Genomic DNA, 8,726 nt, shown 5'->3' with positions numbered 1-8,726 from the left:
GGCCGCCAGGTACACTATGGTAGGCGACGACCTCTACAAACGCGGATACAGCCAGCCCCTACTTAAATGTGTCACGCCAGAACAAGCCTAGTATGTCATTAAGGAACTACACGAAGGAATTTGCGGCTATCATTCAGGCGCACGCACCATGGCCACAAGAATTCTCAGAGCCGGATACTTCTGGCCCACAATAGAGGCGGACTGCCAAGACTACGTCAAGAAATGCAAACCATGCCAGAAGCACGACATACTGTCCCCCTGGCCATTCGCTAAATGGGGAATGGACATCCTAGGCCCCTTCACACCCGGCAAAGGACAAGTTAAGTTCCTAATCGTAGCTGTTGACTACTTCACCAAATGGATTGAAGCCAAGCCATTGACCACTATCACGACCCAGCAAGTCCAGCAGTTTGTGTGGAAGGACGTCATATGTAGATATGGTGTACCGCATACCATCATAACAGATAACGGCCGACAATTTATCGACAAGGAGTTAGCAAAATTCTACACCGGCTTAGGCATCAAACACATCACAAGTTCTGTAGAACATCCACAGACCAATGGGCAAGCGGAAGCGGCAAACAAAGTTATCCTCGTAGAGCTGCGTAAAAGACTGGATACCGCTAAAGGCCAATGGCCAGAAGAATTAATTGAAGTGCTATGGGCCTACAGATGCACCCCTCAATCGTCAACAAATGAATCCCCTTTCAGCCTGGTCTACGGCGCAGATGCCATGATACCAGTAGAAATTGGCGAACCATCCCTGCGCCTAGAACTGTACGACCCAACTCACAACCACCAAAACATGGCCTTACATCTCGACCTCCTTCCCGAACTCAGAGAAAAAGCCCAAATACGCAATCTCGCCGCCAAACAACGAGCTGACAGGAAATATAACGCAAACCTGCACCCACGATCGTTTGTCGTAGGAGACCTAGTATGGAGAATGGCCAGCAGTGCTAGAAAGAAGGATGGCAAGTTCTCCGCCAATTGGGATGGCCCATACCGCATACGAGAAGACACAGGAGGTGGGGCTTATCGCCTAAAACAACTATCTGGGGAAGAAATCCCCAACACATGGAATGTATCCAACCTCAAGTTCTATTTCAGTTGAACATGCACCATAAGCGGATCAATACTTGTAACCACGGGTGTACTCTTTTTCCTCACCGGGTCTTTTTTCCCTAAGGAGGGTTTTGGCCAAGGAGGTTTTAACGAGGCACCCCTATTTGAATAAATAAAATGAGTGGTTCTCTACTTTATAACTCTATACTATTTACTCGTGGTTAATTCGTTTAAGTTCCCCACCCTTACCACAAGTAAGCGGCTTGGGTCGAACACCCTCTACTCGTGGTTAATTCGTTTAAGTTCCCCACCCTTACCACAAGTAAGCGGCCTGGGTCGAACACCCTTTACTCGTGGTTAATTCGCTTAAGTTCCCCACCCTTACCACAAGTAAGCAGCCTGGGTCGAACACCCTCTACTCGTGGTTAATTCGTTTAAGTTCCCCACCCTTACCACAAGTAAGCGGCTTGGGTCGAACACCCTCTACTCGTGGTTAATTCGTTTAAGTTCCCCACCCTTACCACAAGTAAGCGGCCTGGGTCGAACACCCTTTACTCGTGGTTAATTCGTTTAAGTTCCCCACCCTTACCACAAGTAAGCGGCCTGGGTCGAACACCCTCAATAAAAAATCGAATTCACCAAAAATCACACATCAAAACACCCACTAATGATTATACCATACCGCTAACGCACCACTATCACACAAGTTATCGGCATCCAGTAAAGAACATAGCATACACAAACCATTGATCATATTAAAAGCAAACTAAAGAGTGTATGAAGTATTACAGACATAATGTGCGCATTATTACAGACATAGAATCCCAGTTTTCAAATTATAAACAATAAAAGTCCTATATCGCCTTAGTGACATCACCCTCCACAGCCGGTTCTGCATCCTTCTCCTCCTCTGCCGCCTTGTTCCCAACCTCCTCCCCACCCTCTTCATCCTCCCTCACCAACTTCCCGCCAACTACATCTTTATCAACGTCAAATCTTGAATCCAGGGCATCCACATCCTGATAGAAGAAGGCCGCCTGCCGCAACCCCTTCTCGAAACCATTTATATGCTCCTGGATAACGCTGTTTTTCAAATCGTCCAACTCCCCAACAGCCCCGTCGTACTTGTCCTTCAAATCCTCATAATCTTCTTCCAGCTCCCCTATACGCTTGTTCAGTTTTTCCTTAGAATCCAAACAGCGCACTCTCCATGACGCCAGCCTCTTCCTCTCAGCTTCCCACCCTTCCTTCTCCTTCACTAGAGCCGCCTTCTCCTCCTCAAGCTTGTCCACCTTACCCTGCAACTCCCCCACCTCCTTCACTTCCCTTCTGTAAAGGGACCCTACACGTCGACCCAAGACTAAAGCCTTGCTTCCAAACTCCACCATTGTTCTCACGATATGATCAACCTCCATGTTATCAATAGAGTTCACAACAGTGTCTGGAAGGTTGATCGAGATGTCCTTCCTCACGGATATCTCCGGCAACTCAATCAGCCCGGCCTCCGGCAACCTCTCCCCGCTAGCCGATCCCGCCCCACTAGCTGACCCAAGGATAGTCGCCCTTATTTTCTTCACGTCTTTACCCTTCCCAGGTCGAGGCGGGAGCTCAGCTCTCCTCTTCGTTCCGCCGTGCACATGTACTTCCACAACCGATTCCTGCAAATTTGGAACATCAGCTTTCCCAGCCTCCTTGGCCTTGGCGGCCATCTCCTTCCTCAGTGATTGAAAGAGCGCCAAATTCTTCTTACCAGATTGCAATAACATATCACAACTCAGATCAAAATAACTTAGCATCATTAACACAGCTTAAGTAATAAACAGATACCTTCAATATCTATTATCGGATGCACCGAATTATAAACCCTAACTAGGCCCTTAGTGGGCAACTTATCCACAAATCTCAACAATATCCCCACCACCTCCTTGTCACCAGCCGACAACTCCTCCACTCCCATATCTTTATAACGAGAAGGATTGTTGGTCCAGCTAAAAGGAAACTTGGCACTCACATCTGCATTCAGAAAATACGGCTCACCTCCCTCCTTCACTACGACCTTGAAGTACCCGTCTTTGAAGTGCTTGAAAGATTGGGAGAATGCATCCAACCTGCTGATGCTAGGACGACTGATTAAAGAAAGCCAAGTAGCCGGCCTTCGGGGTCTGGTGTCATAAAAATACAAGAATGCATAGGGGGAAGGCTCCAAGTACAAAGACACGCACAGAATGCGGAAGGCCTGTAAGTAAGCCCAACTATTAGGGTGTAGCTGAGTAGGCGCCACATTCAACGCCCGCAACACGCCCATAGTGAAGTCGTCAAAGGGTAGTCGTATGTGAAGCTGAGAAAAATGGCACATATACATATAAAAGAACTTCTTAGTAGCCCCTTCCTGCCCGTGGCATACCCGGTCGATGGCGCTCACGCTCTCCAGCGAAACGATATCTCCGCTGACCCCCTAGACATGACGGGTGTACAGTTTAGCCAAGAGTTTAATAGGCGAGACCACCTAAACAATGATGACTGGGCACGAACATCAGCAGCGACCCATCCATAGCCACTCTTAGCCGGCCAGTTACTCTCCTCCAACTCCTCAGGAGGATCCTCTCGAACTTCCCTCACCACCTCCATCGGCATCCCGCTTGTACCAACTCCAGAACTCATACCCTCTCCGCCAAGCCGGTCATCCCTACTCCTATCCGACTCAGTACTTTCACTACTACTAGACGCAGATAACGATGTGCTATCGCTACTAGACATACCTGTTTTCGTTTTTACGAGAAGATGTCGGCTGAATTTGGGAACTAGTCGGACAGTATGATGCGCACAAGATCTCTGAATTCGAAACTCTCGCAAATGAACCAAGTAAACCCTCAGCTGCTTTCAAACCCATATTTATAGTCCACGATCCCAAACGACTAAAACTCTTCTCGCCAAAATAAAACCCCAGACCAATCGACACCATCTTTATGAAGGATATGACACCTAAAAAACAATGACGCCAAAACTTTAACGATGTGACCACCTGACGCCCTTTCACCTACCTTTTGACACTTGCAAATCCCAAGCCTTAACACTGTTCACCACACTTAAAGGCTGGGGGACTAGTGTATCACACCTAGCCGGTTCTGCTAACTCACCAACACATATCATCCTTGACCGACAACCCATATCGGACAAGGTTGGGGGACTGGTGTACCGTAGCTAGCCAAACTCAACCAAGTAAACAATACGCACATCGAAACCACCTAGTACCTAGTACCCGGACACCACCAACACAAGCCATCTAGGCAAGTAGCCGGCCGAGACCGACTACTTGCCTAGAACGTTAACTAACATCGATGTCTCGCCTTCAATAGGTTTCAAGGGCCTGATTTGGAGCCCAGGCCCATTCATGGCCCAAACTAGAGCCCAAGTCAAAACCCAGCCCATGAAATGGTCAAACGTCATTAAATGCCCTATAAATACACGTGGACCCCATCATTTAAAGGTACGCATTCATTAATCATTGATTTGACTCTCTGAGAGCTTTGACTTACTTGAGCTTTGGAGATTCTTCTGCAGGTAACCCCTCCTGGGTCCAAGCTGACACGTATTGACCAGGAAGAGGCCAACTGAAGAGATAGCGGACTACATGGTAAGGTGACGCTTGTGTCTAATCTCTTGTTTGTTCTCTGCAGGAACAGATACCTTTTCAAAGAAGGTCGTCTATACATTCCATTTGGTTCTCACCACAAACTTCTCATCATTGAGATGCATGAGGGGGGACTAATGGGTCATTTCGGGGTCGCTAAAACTTTGGCAATGCTTAAAGAGAGATTCTTTTGGACACACATGAAAAGAGAAATTCAAAAACATTGCACTAGTTGTTTGACTTTTTTACATGCTATGTCTAGTGCAATGCCTGCTAGGATGTATACTTCTTTGCTTGTGGCTTCCACCCCTTGGGAGGATATAAGCATGGACTTTGTCCTAGGGCTTCCAAGGACTTCTAGGGGTGTTGATTCCATTTTTGTGGTTGTGGACCATTTTTCTAATATGGCACATTTTATACCATGCCACAAAGTAGATGATGCAAGCCACATTGCAAAGTTGTTCTTTAGAGATGTGGTTCGTCTCCATGGCTTACCCAAAACAATTGTGTCTGATAGGGATACTAAGTTCCTCAACCATTTTTGGAGGACCTTGTGGTTTAGGCTTGGAACTCAACTTTCTTTTTCTACTTCCTGTCACCCTCAAACTGATAGGCAAGCAGAGGTAGTTAATAGATCCCTCTCCATATTGCTTAGGGTTGTGCTTAAAGGGAACCATAAATCTTGGGATGAGTATCTTCCCCACATTGAGTTCGCATATAATAGAGATGTCCATAGCACTACCAAACTTTTACCTTTTGAGGTTGTTTATGGCTTTAATCCTCTCACTCAACTAGACTTATTATTGACTTAGTTTGGTCATTCAATGAAGGTGACTTAGTTTGGCTTCATCTAAGGAAGGAAAGATTTCTTCAATTAAGAAAATCCAAACTTAGTCTTCGTGGTGATGGTCCATTCCAAATCATAAAGAAGATCAATAATGCTTATCAATTGGATCTTCTAGCTGAATATAGTGTGCATCCTACTTTTAATATCACTGACTTAGTTCCTTTTACAGGTACTATAGCTGATGAGGATGAAAGGTTTACCGTTAGGGTTTCCGGCCCCTTGGTCTTCACCTAATTATGGAAGAGGGGAGGTGCATTGAGTATAAACTCTCTCTTGCGCCTTTAGCTTGTTCCTGTTCGTCTATTCGGGACGGGACAGGCAGCCCACATACATGAAGAGAAGAAGAGAGGAGAGGGGGTTCCCTGAGATTAAGGTGTGAAGGCGGTCGAAGAAGGCCACAAGTGGAAGCAATCGATGCTTTGGTCATTCAGTTGACTCCGCCAGTCCGTGCTTGCTGTCATGCTGGCGTAGGGCTTTCGGCCTTACCTACTATTGGATTTGAACCAATGACTCTCGTCGTATGAAAGCGATACTCTAACCGCTGAGTCAAGTAGGTCAAGCTGAGTCAAGTCAGATAAAATAGACCCCTAATAGAGAAAGCGTTATCACTATATGAGAGATCGACCTATTCACTCAGCTAGGGAATAAGACTAACCTAATTTCCCTATTCACTGAACCCAAGACTAAGGGCAAAGATAACTTCCTTTGCCCCCTTCCTTCAACTTATAGGATGGAACCCAGACTCCTAATTAAACCCTCTTCCTTCCGATTGATTGTCTCGATTTCACTGCCTTGGTTGGCCACCATGCCTACTTCTTTCCAATGCCTCCTTCTTAAACCCCTTCGTACTGCAATCCAATCAATCGATCGATCAAGAGGCTAATCTCTTTTGTTTGGGCCGGTAGCTAAAAGTCCTCACCTTCTCTTGAACAAGGGAAGGGCAGCATAGCATTAGCTTCAATTGAACAAGCTCAACCTTGAAAAAGAAAGGTGGTAGGCTGAAGAACCGTTGAACGCTTCAACTTGGCCACTGAAGAAGGCGAAGGCTGGGCAAGAGACTAGGCAACTTACTACTTACTACCATGGTTTAAGCTTTAGGCTCCATAGACGGAACTTTTTGTTAGGTATTAGGGAGGGGAGGACACCACTCAGCACCTAAGGTGGGGTTCAATGCCTAACAAAAACGGCCAAAAGAAAAAAAGAGATGTATGGCTGAGGGGAGGAGAGAAAGAACGCATGCATGGGGAGTCTGTCGGAGGTTCGATAATCTATGATAGGTCATCTAAGGCTAAGGAAGAATGAAAGGAAGTCCATTACTGAGAGAAGTGGTGATCTCGTCTTGCTTGCTAGGAGAGAGAAAGCTTCCGGACCACCTTTTCCAGCCAGATAGCAAGCGATCACTCAACAATGAACACTAACTGAAAGCGGCTGGGAAAGAGTAGCCATCCCTTACGGGAATCGAACCCGTGTCTTCGAAATGAAAAGACGGTGTCCTAACCACTGGACAAAAGGGACCAAAAAGCCATTCTTCATATACCTCAGCTTCGAGAATAGAAGTGGTTCGTTTTGTTTCTATACGCAATTCAAGATTTCGTTTGTGTTCTGGAGATTTCTGATGTGAATTCGGCGAGTCGTCCCCCCTTCCTATGGGTTCCCCCACCAGAGCCCGCTTACGGCACGCATGACGCATGGTTACAACCTTTGCCTTAGCGTACAACGAGTTATATAGAAAGCATGAACCACCTCGAACTCACTCGATCGATGGCTCATGGTTCTACGTAATTAGTAGGATCGAGTTTATACTCCAATCTAAGGTTTTTAGGGTTGCAAACTCAAGAGTACCGGTACGAGTTCTTTTAGTAAGGAAGTTTTAGCTTTTACTTATGTCAATGAGTGAGAACAGTAGTAGATTTAGTTCAAGAGTTTGATCTTCCCCCCAAAAAAAAGGGATATAGAGGGGTAAGGGTCCTTTCTTTTGTTGTTGCACTGAACTAAGTAAGTGTCCTCTTCTCAGAGAGGAGGAGTTGCCTAAACCTAAAAGATTAGTTCCTCGAGTCTAGTTAACTCGACAGCTTAACACGAATAACGCGCGAGCTTTCCTCGACTATAGCGCGAGTAGAGTCTAGCTCGACAAGAGGAACTGCTTAACTTGACAATAGCTCGACTAGGTCGCTTCGCTTCCAAAAATAAAAATATTAATTGTTTTTTTTTACTTGTACTTGATTGAGTACAGGTAGTAGTAGTGGAGTTTAAGAGGTCACTATCTCCCCAGTGAAGGCTCGCTTCGTAGACTTCACGAGCAAAGAATAGATATGACTTACAATCAGGTGCCCATAAGTTTGCTGTCCTGTCTCTGCCTGTAGGTAGTGGGTCCCTGCTCTTTCCGATAAGCGGATAAGTTGAAGGGCTTGCTTCCCAAAATAAACTTCCCTTGCCTCCTCCTGGCCTTGACACTGTAGTTGTTGTAGCTCTTGTTTACTCCCTTCTTTCTCTTGTTAGGAGTTTAGAGTATGTCTAGAACGAGTGGAACGAAATGCTTCCCTTAACTTAAAAAGCCCGAGTCCACGATTTAAAGAGGAGCCGAAGGGAGATGGCTAATAGATTGACTTGCTTTTTACCTTTCGTATTCGGCGGAAGTCAATGGGAAGATCAGGAGCAGCAACAGGCACAAGCAACACCAAAAACATAAATCGGAATAGTCATATATATAAGTAGTTGTAGGAATCGCCAAAGCAAGCGTATTCTATTTCATAACCTCTTGTACCTTTAGACCCTGGATCTTCTAGTTGAGCAAGAGAGAAGTGAATAAGTGGATGAAGGGAGCGAAGTTACGAAGCTAGAGACTATAACCTACTTTAGCTCATGGCCTTCTCTTCTTAGCAATAGCCAGTCAGCAATCAAAGAGTAAGTATATGTAGGGAATATGAGGGAGTAGGAGCGAGTAAGAGACGGGGGAATACGAGAGGATAAGGCCGTGGATGAGCAGGAGAAGGTGATTAAGATTGTTACCCAGAGCCATCGCAATATGGATGGCAGGGATCGCTCCTTTATGCTTTAGCCGATAGGGAGCGAGCAGGTCAAGCATGAAGGAGCTGTTACAGAATAAGGTCTTAAAGAATCCACTGTAAAAATGGATTCTCCGCATGCCATGTCTGTGCTTTACTACCTGACTTGACTCTCAAA

This window comes from Vigna unguiculata, chromosome 6 (genome assembly GCF_004118075.2).
Source record: "Vigna unguiculata cultivar IT97K-499-35 chromosome 6, ASM411807v1, whole genome shotgun sequence".
Lineage (NCBI taxonomy): Eukaryota > Viridiplantae > Streptophyta > Magnoliopsida > Fabales > Fabaceae > Vigna > Vigna unguiculata.
This window is presented reverse-complemented; position numbering follows the sequence as displayed.